The sequence below is a fragment of the Papio anubis genome, chromosome 1, assembly GCF_008728515.1.
Source record: "Papio anubis isolate 15944 chromosome 1, Panubis1.0, whole genome shotgun sequence".
Classification (NCBI taxonomy): Eukaryota; Metazoa; Chordata; class Mammalia; order Primates; family Cercopithecidae; genus Papio; species Papio anubis.
In genome coordinates, this window is record NC_044976.1 from 63,074,425 (window position 1) to 63,087,845 (window position 13,421).

The following is a 13,421-nucleotide window of genomic DNA, read 5'->3' on the forward strand; positions in this document are numbered from 1 at the left end:
GATATACATAACATCACGGCTGAATCTCATAGATGTTATACTAAGCAAAAGAACACAAAAGAGCACATTTGTGATAGATCCTTTGATATGAAGTTCTAGAACAGGTAAAATTAATCTATAATGAAAAAAAGATCCAAGCTGCGGTTTCTTCTGAGGGTCTAAGGCTGACTGGTGAGGGACACTGAAGTCATGAAAAGATGTAGGTTATCTGAGTGAATCCATTTGTCAAAATTGTATAGTTGTGATTGGTGCATTTTGATGGATGTACCTTGAACTTCAAAAAAACAAAATTAACAAAATTGAGTATCTAGTGTTGTGTCTATCCTGATACAATGTTTTAAAAATCCATTTTACCCAAAATTAGACTATCAGTTCTTCACCAAACATGGTCATCCTGGAATTCCCATCTCTGCCATCCTATTGTTGATTACTAGTTACCCAAGACTCTATATGAGGATGGCCAGGCAGCTATGGCCACACACAGGAACATGGTTTGAGGAGAGGAATATGTTAAATTTGTTAAACGTGAACAGTTGGCAGGGGTTTTATTTATGAAGAATGAATTGTGAGTGCTGAATGGCCAGCCCCACCAAGGGGATACAGGAGAGGAATTGTGAGTCACTGACTGTGCTAACTGATCAGCATATGTCAGGAATCAGTTTACAGTGATGGGAAGCAGAATAGATTAATAGGAAAGGGATACCGTTCAGCCTTTTAATTATGGAAAAGTTGGAAAGAGCAAAGAAACAAAACAAATGGGCATGTACATGTAAGAGAAAAAGAGGCAGCCTTAGAGCTGCAGTTCTCTATTGGCTTCCAAAGGGCAATGGCCTTTTCATTGAGTCCTCTTTTCATATCTTGTAGGAACTGGGATGCAAATGTGGAATTTCAGCAGACAGTGTCTATGCTAGTGCTGAGGAGAGGGACAGGGTAGATGCCTTTCCTCCTAGGCTGATGACTAGAATTCCTGACAAAGGATAAGAACTTCCAGCCAAGTTCATCATAAGGTTTAAAATATAAAATATTTGAAGGATGTTATAAGGATTAAATGGATCCATAAATTAACAACATTACCTGGCATTAAAAAGCAATCAATAAATGTTACTTAGACCAAAAGTCACAGCAGTAGTAATATGAAGCAAAATTCAATTCAGACTAGTTTTGCTTTTTGCAAACACTTCTTAGTTAACTTCAGTTTTTAAGGACTCTAACCTTTCTCAGCTGGAAGAAAAGGCAAAGAGAGAAAATAGAATACTTTCACAACTTGATGCAGATTGATCGGATAGTTAGAAATTGCTAGTTTCCTTTTTGGGGTTAGGGATGGATGGCATGGACAGCCTGGATACTCAAGCAGTCCCTGCCATCGGGGAGGCTGGGGCAGACAGTGCAACAGCATCCAGACAATAAGGGTATGAGGCAGGCCATTGGGGCCAGAGTACCTCTGAACCAGAGCCATCCACATGAGCTGCCTTGTGGGCTATTTTCTCCATTTCTCACTGTCGCATAAGCCTCGTTCATTAATGGATTAAATAGCTGATCCTCAATGTTGGAGGACAATGGTTGAATCTATATGGGTAGTTTTTTTTTTTTTTTTCTTTGAGACAGAGTTGTGCTCTGTTGCCCAGGCTGGAGTGCAGTGGCACAATCTTAGCTAACTGAAACATTCACCTCCCAGATTCAAGTAATTCTCCTGCCTCAGCCTCCCAAGTAGCTGGGATTACAGGTTCACGCCACCATGCCCAGCTAATTTTTTGTATTTTTAGTAGAGATGGGGTTTTGCCATGCTGGCCAGGTTGGTCTCGAATTCCTGGCCTCAAGTGATCCACTCACCTCAACCTCCCAAAGTAGTGGGATTACAGGTGTGAGTCACTGCACTCGCCTATGTAGGTACTTTTTAAAATGTTTTTCTTACCATAAAATATATACAACATAAAATTTCCTATTTTAACCATTTTTAAGTGTGCAATTCAGTGGCATTAAGTACATCCAAAATGTTGTGCAACCACCATCACTATTTCCAAAACTTTTTCATCATCCCAATATGTGGTGTCTTTTTAATTCCTCTGACTTGTGAAATGATAATTTCATGACTGAATGTTAGAGCTAGAAGGAACTTGAAGATTATCTCCAATCACTGCATTCATACAAATAAGGAAATTGACACTCTTAAAGGTTTTACTCAAGGCCACAAAGCTAGATGATGGCAAGGACTGGAACTCAAATGCAGGCTTCTCGATTCTTAAGCACAAGGGAGTAGTTTGAGTAAATGAATTAATGTCTAACATCCTGCAGAGGGTCATAAATTCCTCCATCTAAACAAAGACAGCTAATTTTAGTTTATTATTGCCATCGATGGTGTCAATTTTTTAAAGAAAAAGGAAACATTTACATCTGAATATGAATAACATTAAACATTGTGTGGGGGAGAAAACATGTTTGGAAGGTATAATGGGTAATTTTATGTGTCAATTTGACGGGGCCACAGGATACCCGATATTTAGTCAAACATTATTCTGGGTATTTCTGTCAGGGTGCTTTGGATGAGATTAACATTGAAATGTGGAGGCTGAGTAAAGCAGACAGCCCTCTATGAAGTGAGTGGGCCTCAGTCAATTTGTTGAAAGACTGAATAGAACAAAAACCCTGGTCCTCTCCTGAGTAACAGAAAATTCTTCCTGCCCAACAGCCTCAAACTGTGATACTGAGATTTTTCCTGCCTTTGGACTCAAACTGAAACATAGGCTCTTTCTGGGTCTTGAGCTTTCTGGCCTCTGGAGTGGTGCTCTACCATCTGCTCTCTTAGTTCTCAGGTCTTTGAACTTGGACTGAAACTAAACCATTGGCTCTTCTGGGTCTCCAGCTTGTCAAATCACCCTGCAGATTTTGGGACTTGTCACGTGAGCCAATTCCTTATAATACATCAAGATATTCTATTGGTTCTGTTTCTCTGGACAATCCTGACTAATACAGGATTGAGTCAATATTAAGGTCCCTGGACCCCCAGCAATCGAGGTGTGCTGTGTGAGAATCACTGAAAAGTATGAATCCCCAGCAACTATCAAAGTGCCTGTCATGAAATACACAATAGATGGAATAGGCAATCAGTGTTTATTTGGATAACTAAATGACTATATCATGAATAAACTCCATCGTTTTCTCCACAGGCTAGAACTTTGGAGGTATTCAAGAAAAGCCTACAGAAAAAATGTTTGTCTTCAGTGGGAAGTTAAATAATTGACCAATCAAGTTACTTACTTATTCGTTCATTCATTTGTTGACCCACTGATGTATTGATCATATACTGCACTGTGTACCAAGCACAGTGCTAGATATTGAATATATAAAGAACGAGGATACACAGTCCTTGCCCTCCAGGAACTGGCAAGCTCACATAAATAATTATAACACAGTGTCATATATGTTACCAGAAAGATGGTGCCCCATGCAGATGTGATGAAAATGTACAAGTAGGGGTATATTTGAGGGGTTCAGGGAAAAGATAGGAGGGGTAGAAAAAATGAGTAATGGTCTACCAGTGACAGGTTGCAAACAGAAAATGAAAAAGAGGAAATGGTTGGGTAGATGGTGATTACTGCTCTAAAATTCTATACTCCTCTTTTCTATATTAGGAATGTTGCTTATAAATGGTGGTAAGAACAGTTGTTCAATTAAGCTCTACTCTAGTGCCCTGAAGCTACAGATACCCCTAATATCTTATGTTTTTGTCCCCTTTTATTGACTAAAAGTAATACCTATAGAAGTACATCAAGATTTATTTACAAGGATATTTAGTGTCTGGTGTGGTTTGGATTTGTGCCCCACTGCCTCCAAATCTCACGTCAAATTGTAATCTCCAATGTTGGAGGAGGGGCCTGGTGGGAAGTGATTGGATCATGGGGAAGATTTCTCCTTACTGTTCTCATAATCGTGAGTTCTCACAAGATCTGGTTGTTTGAAAGTGTGTAGTACCTCCCCGTTTGCTTGCTTCCTCCTGCTCCAGCCATGTAAGCTGTACCTACTTCCCCTTTGCCTTCTGCCATGGTTGAAAGTTTCCTGAGGCCTCCCCAGCTATGCTTCCTGTGAGCCAATTAAACCTCTTTTCTTTATAAATTACCCAGTCTCAGGGTAGCAGTGTGGGAATGGACTAATACACTATCAAATTATCTCATCATTTTCAATAGTAAAAATTCAGACATGAGAAAATCATGAAGAATTGACTAAAGAAACTATTATACAATTGAATACCTTGCAATCACTTAAAATTGTTTTTAAAGAATATATAATTACATGGGGGAAACGTACAAAATATAAGTTTTGAAAGAAATAAAAAATTGTATGTTTAAAACCAGATTTAAAAATATATAGACAGATCAATTTGCATAGGTAAAAAAGTAAAATGCAAATGGTAACAGTGACTTTTTGAATGTTGTGAATGTTACAGATATTTAAATTTTTCTCTATATGTCTTTGTTTTCCAAACTTGTAACAATGATTGTTATTTCTTTAGCAAAGAAAAAAAATTTATTTTACAGTGTTATTTTGGACACATAGTGAGTTAGCCAGACAGACAATTTTTCTGGAAAGTTTCCCCAAACTCCCACCCTAAATCCACAACCTCATGAAGGTAACTCCAGGATCTGTGAGTGTACAAAATGACACTACACCCTTGGCTACAGCAAATTGGTCCATAGGTGGACATCTGACCAAAGCTAAGCCAATCAGATTATATATCCTGAAAATTTGGAGATTAAAATGATTACCAAACCAAGTGTTCCTTTGAATGGAAGAGATATAAACTTGAGAGGGCGACCTTTTTTTTTTTTTTTTTTTCTTATAAACTAAGTAGAAGAGAAAACTAGTTTTCAGGAATAAGTTTTAAAAAAGAATGTTGCCAATGTATAGAGAGAAACACAGAGGAGAAAGAGCAGCAAGGAACTGCCAGATTGTCATGACAGATGTGACTCCACTTTTTATCCTTCCTGAGGCCTTGAAGCACCTCCCTTACATTCCACGATTCCTTGAGATATCCACATGCCTTATAAGATTTTTCCTTTTCCCACTTACTCTGAATCAATTTAGCTTTTTTCCCTCCAAACCAAGAAACCTATTAATACAATATCTTTGGGAGCATAAGGAGAGAAGCCACACTCGCTAAGAGAGCTTCAAATAACACTAACCCATGAGGACAAGAGCTGCATTTCTCAACTCAGGTTTCCATCACCTAGCCCAGTTTCAAGCATGTGGCTGATGCCCGTTACAAGCTTGCTGACTAACAGTCTGGAAGAATGAACGAGGTATTGCTGTGCCTTTACTCCCCTCGCCCTACATTCCTATTTAATAATTGGTAAGAGTGCATCAGAGTTAATCACAAGGACATATCTGAGTCCCCCTCTGCTCCCTATTATAGGAAAAGCACTCAGTGTAGGTGGCCTGGGAAATGTTATCTTTGGTTCAACTCTACATAATATTGTTGATGCTCAAATCCACTTGTAATTAAAGGTTAGGTGGTTAGGAGTAGCTGAAAACCTCTCCCTAATTGCTTAGGAGCAAAAAGCCTTCATTTGGAAAACCCCGAAAGTTTCTCATTAAAAAAAATAATAATGCAAATTGATGTAGAAAGGTAATCAAATGGTACTTTCTATAATTTACTATTCCTTTGCTCAGGCCTTCAAGAACAGCCATAATGTGCACCTTGCTGCCAGACCATTCTCTATGTTAAGCATTATGGTGAGTTAGAGAGAGAAAGTGCAGAGCACATTAATTGAGTCAATGGGATAAAATGTGAATGGTACATAAATAGGGTGACTTGTAAACGTTTTCAGTGTTTTTAAAATGATGAAACCAGGTCAAATTTCTCAAGTTTCTAACAACTCCAAAATCTTACTTTGGAAATGGGAACATATGTTTTAAAGTTGAGAAACCACTTGCATTAACAGCATGCCTGAATGTTGTAACAGTGTGAAGTCTTTAAGAAGTTGTCTGACCTACTAAATTTAATTAAGAGTTTTAAAAGGCTCTGGACATTGTGTAATGGACTACCTTCAAATTGCAATGTCAGGCTGTTAACTGATGGTTTTTATGGCCAATTTAAAACTCTTCTATCACACCTATGGCTTATACAATCATCTAACTCTGAAGGGAGAAGTTGATAGGACCAATAGCAAGAAAACAGAAACAGTGTGAATCACAGCTATCCAAATATTTTAAGTGCACAGTTTTAACTCTTTGGGAAATAGACTTGTAATTTTCATTCACAGTCTTTACAAGCTGCAAGTTGACATTTGTGTTAAATTTCTTTTTAGAATCATGAAGACATTCATTAAGCCTTTGCCACATGCCCAGTGCAGTGCTGAGTACTGGAAATATAACGATGAACAAAAGGGGCAACTTCTGCCCTCATATGACCTCCCTGATAAATGTCCTTCAGATTAGGATCAGAAGGATGAATACGATCATACGAAAAAGGAAAGGAAAACTGTTCCAAGCCAGGGGAGAGCATATCAGAAGACCTGAATGAAACAGAGTTTCCTGAGTTACAGTTTTAAACAGCTTTAAACAGTAACTCAAGCTTAAGGGACCTGGTGAAGTACTGCCCCTCCCAAAGTTAACTAATCCTCAGAGACTGCCAACAACCTACCTGTGAACATGCCTTTGATATGCAACCCAACCAATCCTGAGTTCACCTATCCCTGTGTTCTGAATTACATCAGGGCCAGGTGTAGCACAACTAAGGACGACTCTCTACAGCCCAGAGCCTGCCAAAATATTCGAACTGGCCAATCCTAAATCTACGTGCCCTGCCTTGCCTATTTCCCTTCAAAAAACACAATAAAGGCCAGTGCCCACGTTTTTCCCTCACTCCTGCATCCTGACCACCCTGGCACTTTCCCACGTGGCCCAGCATAGCGTGGCATGCTCCCTCCTCTTGGGAACTGTGAATAACAAACTATCTTTGCAACAGCAGTCATCTCCTGATCTGTTGGCCTCACCATAGCTGAATAAAAACAAAACCATGAATACATTTTAAAGCAGTACCTAACTCATATGTTATCATAGAATAATCAAAATGGAAAAAAAATGTTATCAGGATAAACACTGATGAGAGAAATATTAGTAAATATACTACTAACAAAGTTTTTAATACAAAACTGCAAAAAGGTTCTTACGGAAATGTTGTGCATAAGAAAGAGTGGCATTCATTCATTCAACATATATTTATTGAGCATGCTATGTGCCAGGGACTGAACTAGGTACTTGGATGCAATAGTGAACAAAACAAAGATCCCAGTCCTTGTGGAGCTTATATTCTAGTGGGGGAAGAGAGAAGATAGGTGGAACAAAAACCCATAAAATGTATAAACACAAAAACACAATGAGGGCTAGGGAAAAAGATTTGCAGGAACAAAGTGATCAGGGTGGGCTTCATGTAGAAGGTGGCATTTGATCAAAGACTTGAAGGAGATGAAGGCCATGTGGGTATCTGAGGGAAGAGCCTTCCAGGCAGAAGATGTAGCTACTGAATGGCCCTAAGATGGGATGGTGTGTGGCTGAGCTAGAACACTATGGCTCAAACAAGGTGAAGAAGGTGGAGAGGGCTGACTGGACTAGAAAAGTGACAAGTTTGGAGAGGTAAGGCTGGTTTTGGGGGAAGGGAAGTTTGTACTGGGTCTTTGGGTTCATTTTAAGCACTTTGGCTTTCACTCTGAGTGAGATGGAGACCCATTGGAGGGTTTTGAGCAGAGAAATGACCCAATCTTAGTGAGATTTTTTTTTTTTTTTTTTTTTTTTTTTTTTTTTTTTTTTTTTTTGAGACAGAGTCTCGCTCTGTCGCCCAGGCTGGAGTGCAGTGGCCGGATCTCAGCTCACTGCAAGCTCCGCCTCCCGGGTTCACGCCATTCTCCTGCCTCAGCCTCCCAAGTAGCTGGGACTACAGGCGCCCGCCATCTCGCCCGGCTTGTTTTTTGTATTTTTTAGTAGAGACGGGGTTTCACCGAGTTAGCCAGGATGGTCTCGATCTCCTGACCTTGTGATCCGCCCTTCTCGGCCTCCCAAAGTGCTGGGATTACAGGCTTGAGCCACCGCGCCCGGCCTTAGTGAGATTTTTAAAGGAGAATTTTGGCTCCTGTGTTGAGAATATAAAATAGAGTACAAGGGTGGAAGAAAGCAGACCTTCGGGACAACTACTGAACTAATCCAGGCAAGAAGTGATGAGCTCTCAAACTGGAATGGCAGCAGTGAAGAGGGCAAGAAGTGAGCCGAGTTTAGATAATTTTGAAGGTTGAGTCAACAGAATTTCGTGACACATTGGATGCAAAATGTGAAAGAGTCAAGAATAATGACAAGGTTTTGGTTAAACAAGTGGAAGGCAGAAGTTGCCATCAACAAAGATGAAACTGACTGTTGTGAAGAGACAATTAAATATAGATGAGAGGTTCATGTTGATAATATAAATTTAGCCGTTGTCATCATATCGATATTTAAAGTCATGAGATGGGTTGAGAGTGACTGCAAATGGAGAAGAGAGCTGGTACCTCTGCAGAACACTTTTCCTCTACCCTGCAAGATCAACTCCTCTTGTTTCTTTCATGTCATTGCTCAAATGTCACTTTGGTGCAACCTGTCCCCTCTAGCTGACCTCATAATTCTCTGTATATCCTGCTCTTTTTAAAGCCAATCACTTATCATCTTCAAACATACTATGTAACTTACTTACTTATGTTTATTATTTATTTTCCACTTGCCCATGCTAGAATGTAAGCTCCACTCAGGGCAGAGATTTGTATTTTTATTTTTGTTCACGGCTGTGTTCCAGGTACCTAGAACAGTACCAGCTTATAGTAAAGATTGCTGTCGAATTGCCCCATTACCATAGGGTGCATTTTTTTTTTTTTTTGGAACAGAGTCTCATTCTGTCACCCAGGCTGGTGTGCAGTGGCACAGTCTCGGTTCACTGCAACCTCCACCTCCCGGATTCAAGCGATTCTCCTGCCTCAGCCTCCCGAGTAGCTGAGACTGCAGGTGTCTGCCACCACGCCTGGCTAACTTTTGTATTTTTGGTAGAGACAGGGTTTCACCATATTAGTTAGGGTGGTCTCGAACTCCTGACGTCAGGTGATCTGCCCGCCTCAGCCTCCCAAAGTGCTGGGATTACAGGCGTGACCATAGGGTGCATTTTCTATGGGCCTCTTAGCAGTCCATCAATTCAGTATTGATCCTGGTTCTCCTGGAAGCTAGGAAAGAGATGATAACAGCTAAAGTTAATTGAGTGCTCACTCTGTGCCGGACACTGTTTTAACGGCATCACATGTATGTATATCATTTAATTCTTGCAATAACCCTCTGAGATGAGTGCTGTCATTTGCCTCATTATAGGGGAGGAAGCTGAGACACAGAAAAGTTAAGGTTTATGTCCGTTGTCATACAGCCTCGGAGAGGCAGAGTCGGTATGTCAACCCAGACAGTCTGGAAGCAGTCCGTGTTCTTCCTCTGTACTCTCTATATCCCTTAGAAGCACAGGCATTCAGGGAGTAAAGCCTCAATGTGACTCTAGATGCTAGATATCATGACCAGTATTTGCTGAAGGTGCCAGTGGCCTCCTCTTGGCATCATCCCTGATGACTCGAATGATTGTTGAGAATATTTTCTATTCACGGAATTTTAAAAGATCAAGTTAGTAAAGACTTGTTTCAATATTTTAACACTTCTTTGCTTTTTCTCATTGGTAGGAAAGAAAAAAACTGTTTCCCCAGCTTTCACCTGGAGAATATTCATATATTTCCTTCAATAAATTACTTTCCCAAATAAAATCCTTGCTTTAAGGGAAACCCAATCCTGATATTAATAATAATACTAAATTGAATATGTATTATAGGGTAACTAATTGAATATATATACCTTGGAAGTATTTTTTTGGCTATGAGAAATAAGTGGTATAATGTGCTCAGCAGAACTTATTTCTAAAAAATGGAAATAGGTTAAATTGGTCTTTCCAGTGCTGTTTGAATATTTTTATTGCTACGCTAGTGGGAGATTTTATATAGTTCTTTCCTTCTGTGTTCATCTTCCATGATGATTAAAAATTTAAATAAGTTTGCCAGAAGGTCTGTTTGGCAGCTGTCATGCCTATTAAATAGAGTGTATTCTTAGAGCATTTCATTCACTGCAAAAAGGAAAGGATTTTAGAGAAAAATAACCTAAGTTCCTGGGGGTGAGGAAGTTACAGTTGCTTCAAGTGATAGCTAACATGCAATGGATTCGTTGTGAATAGATATCACTATAATCAGCAAGAACCACAGGACTAATTATAACTTTGTGATTCAAACTTCTTTGGTTGTGGTGAATCTAACTGAGACAGCAGTTGACATATCTACCTTTCTTTGTGACTTCTTCAATTCTGAATTCAACAAGAGCAGGTTCAAAGTGAAAAACCCATGACCTCAATACTTGGCCCATGTGAAATATCTAGGTTTCACACAGCTAGTTATTGCTTGATTGTTTTGAGAGCATGCAAGTACACTTTTTCGTATTTATTTTTTCTGAGACGAGGTCTTGATCTATTGCCCAGGCAGAGGTTTCAGTGAGCTGAGATTGTGCCACTACCCTCCAGCCTGGGCAACAGAGCAAGACTCCATCTCAAAAAAAAAAAAAAGGACATGTGATCATGCAGTGGCATGATCATGGCTCACTGCAGGCTTAACCTCCATGGCTCAAGCAATCCTCTTGCCTCAGCCTCCCAAGTAACTTAGATTCAGACATGTGCCAGCACACCCAGCTAATTTTTTTTTTTTTTTTTTTTTTTTTGTGTAGAGATGGGGGTCTCACTACATTGCCCACGGTAGTCTCAAACTCTGGGGCTCAAGCAATCCTCCTGCCTTGGCCTCCCAAAGTGCTGGGATTATTGGCATGAGCCACCACACCTAGCCTGCAAGTAGGATTACATAGCCTCTTTGCAATCTATTGTCTTTTTTTTTTTTTTAATTTTTTTTGTGAGACGGAGTCTCGCTCTGTTGCCCAGGCTGGAGTGTAGTGGCACAGTCTCAGCTCACTGCAACCTCTGCCTCCTAGGTTCAAGCGATTCTCCTGCCTCAGCCTCCCGAGTAGCTGGGATTACAGGTGCATGCCACCATACCTGGCTAATGTGTGTGTGTGTGTGTGTGTATATTTATTAGAGATGGAGTTTCACCATTTTGGTCAGGCTCGTCTCGAACTTCTGGCCTCGGATGATCCACCCACCTCAGCCTCCCAAGGTGCTGGGACTATAGGTGTGAGCCACCACGCCCATACTATTGTCATATTTATCAGAGGAATAAGAAGTGCTATTCCTTCTGCAGAAGGACACTATAAGTGCTCATAGGAATTGTCGAAATAGTACTCTTCTATCTGAGCTCTTCAGGTATAAGTAGTATATAATTACTATTAAGAAAAATTATAACATTAGTACCATACATAGCTAGTGTTTTCAATTATCACTAATATTGAAGGTATTTATACAAGGAAAGTATTTAAAATGGGGCTGAATTAGCTAGGTAACAATTACCTAAAGAGCTTTTTTAAAATGCAGAGTACTGGGGAACATTCTCAAATATTCTGATTCAATTGGCTACAGTGGGGCCTAGGAATCTGGATTTCTAAAAGTATACCAAGCTGATTTTGATATGTAACCATGTATAAGAGCCAGAGTTCAAAGACATTCATATAGTCCTATCATAGATTCTTAGTCCCACTGCTAAGATCGTAAGCAATTTGAGATAGATTGTCTTATATATCATTATATCCCCCTCAATGCCCAGCACATAAAGATTTGTTGTTTGTTTGAAGTGCATTGCTTTGACATGGGAAAGTCATGCCTCGAAGTGAACACATAGTCAATAGAAATCTTCATCCCCTTTGCACAAAGCGATCTGTTAGGTAGGTGAGTGAGTCAGTTATTTCCTGCCACAATCACCCCATGGGAGAGAGTTTGGACTTGAGAGTCAGAGCTGGGTATAGGCATTGACTGTTGCCCTTGACTGCATATAATACTTAACCTCTTTCATCCTGTTTCTTCATCTGTTAAATGGGTATAATACCAACCATATAAGATCATTGTAAGGATTAAGTGACAAAATGTGTGTTAGATTCTTGCTACAAATAATGTGCTAAATATATGTAAACTGTCTTCATTATGTCTTTATATTCTTCTGTGTGGAGCTGAAAATCATGGTTCTATGAGCAGAATAGAAGAACAGCCCTGGCAACATAGCAAGACCTTTTCTCTACAAAATTTTTTTTAAAAATTAGCTGGATGTGCTGGAACATGCTTATGGTCTCAGCTACTTGGAAGACTGAGGTGGGAAGATTGCTTGAGCCTGGGAGGTTGAGGCTGTAGTGAGCTATGGTCATCCCATTGCACTCCTGTCTCTGATCATGCCATTGCACTCCAATCTGGGTGACAGAGCTGAGAACTTACATCAGAAAAATAAAAAGAAGAAATTATCATCAACAGTAACATTGTGACAAATGGCCACAAACTTGGTGACTTGAAATCACAGAAAGATATTCTCTCACAGTTTTGCTGGCCAGAAGTCTGAAATGGAGGTGTTGTCTAAGCCATGCTCCTTCTGAAAGCTCTAGCAAATAATCACTGCCTTTTCTAGCTTCTGGTAGCTCCTGGTGGTCTTTGGCTTGTGGCAACATGCATTAGTCCATCTTCATGCTGCTGAAAAAGATATACCCCAGACTGTGTAATTTATAAAGGAAACAGTTTTAATTGACTCAGTTCCACATAGCTGGGGAGGCCTCACAATTGTGGCAGAAGATGAAGGAAGAGCAAAGGGATGTCTTACCTGGCAACCAGCAAAGAGAGAGAACTTGTGCAGGGAAACTCCCCTTTATAAAACCATTGGATCTTGTGAGACTTATTCACCGGAACAGCACAGGAAAGACCCCCCATCCATGAAATGATTACCTCCCACTGGGTCCCTCCCACAACACGTGGGAGTTGTTGGAGCTTCAATTCAAGATGAGATTTGGGTGGGGACACAGCCAAACCATATCACAGCATAACTCCAATTTCTGCCTCTATCTTCACATGACCTTCTTCTCTGTGTCTCTTTGTATCCTCTCCTCTTCTTACAAGGACATCAATTTTTGGATTTAGGGCCATTTGAAATTAGGGATGATTTCATCTCAAGATCTTTAACCAATTACATCTGCAAATACCCTATTTCCAAATAACGTCGCAATCTGAGGTTTGGGTGGACATAAATTTTGAGGAGACACTATTCAACCCACTACACTAACCGCTTTTTATACAGATTGCTAAATTTCCCCCCACTCCATTTATTCTTTCTTTCTTACTTAGTAAGATAAACCTCAATTCTTAGTTAGACACAGGGCTATCCAAAGTAAAGATGTCATTTCCCAGCCTCACAACTAAGAGC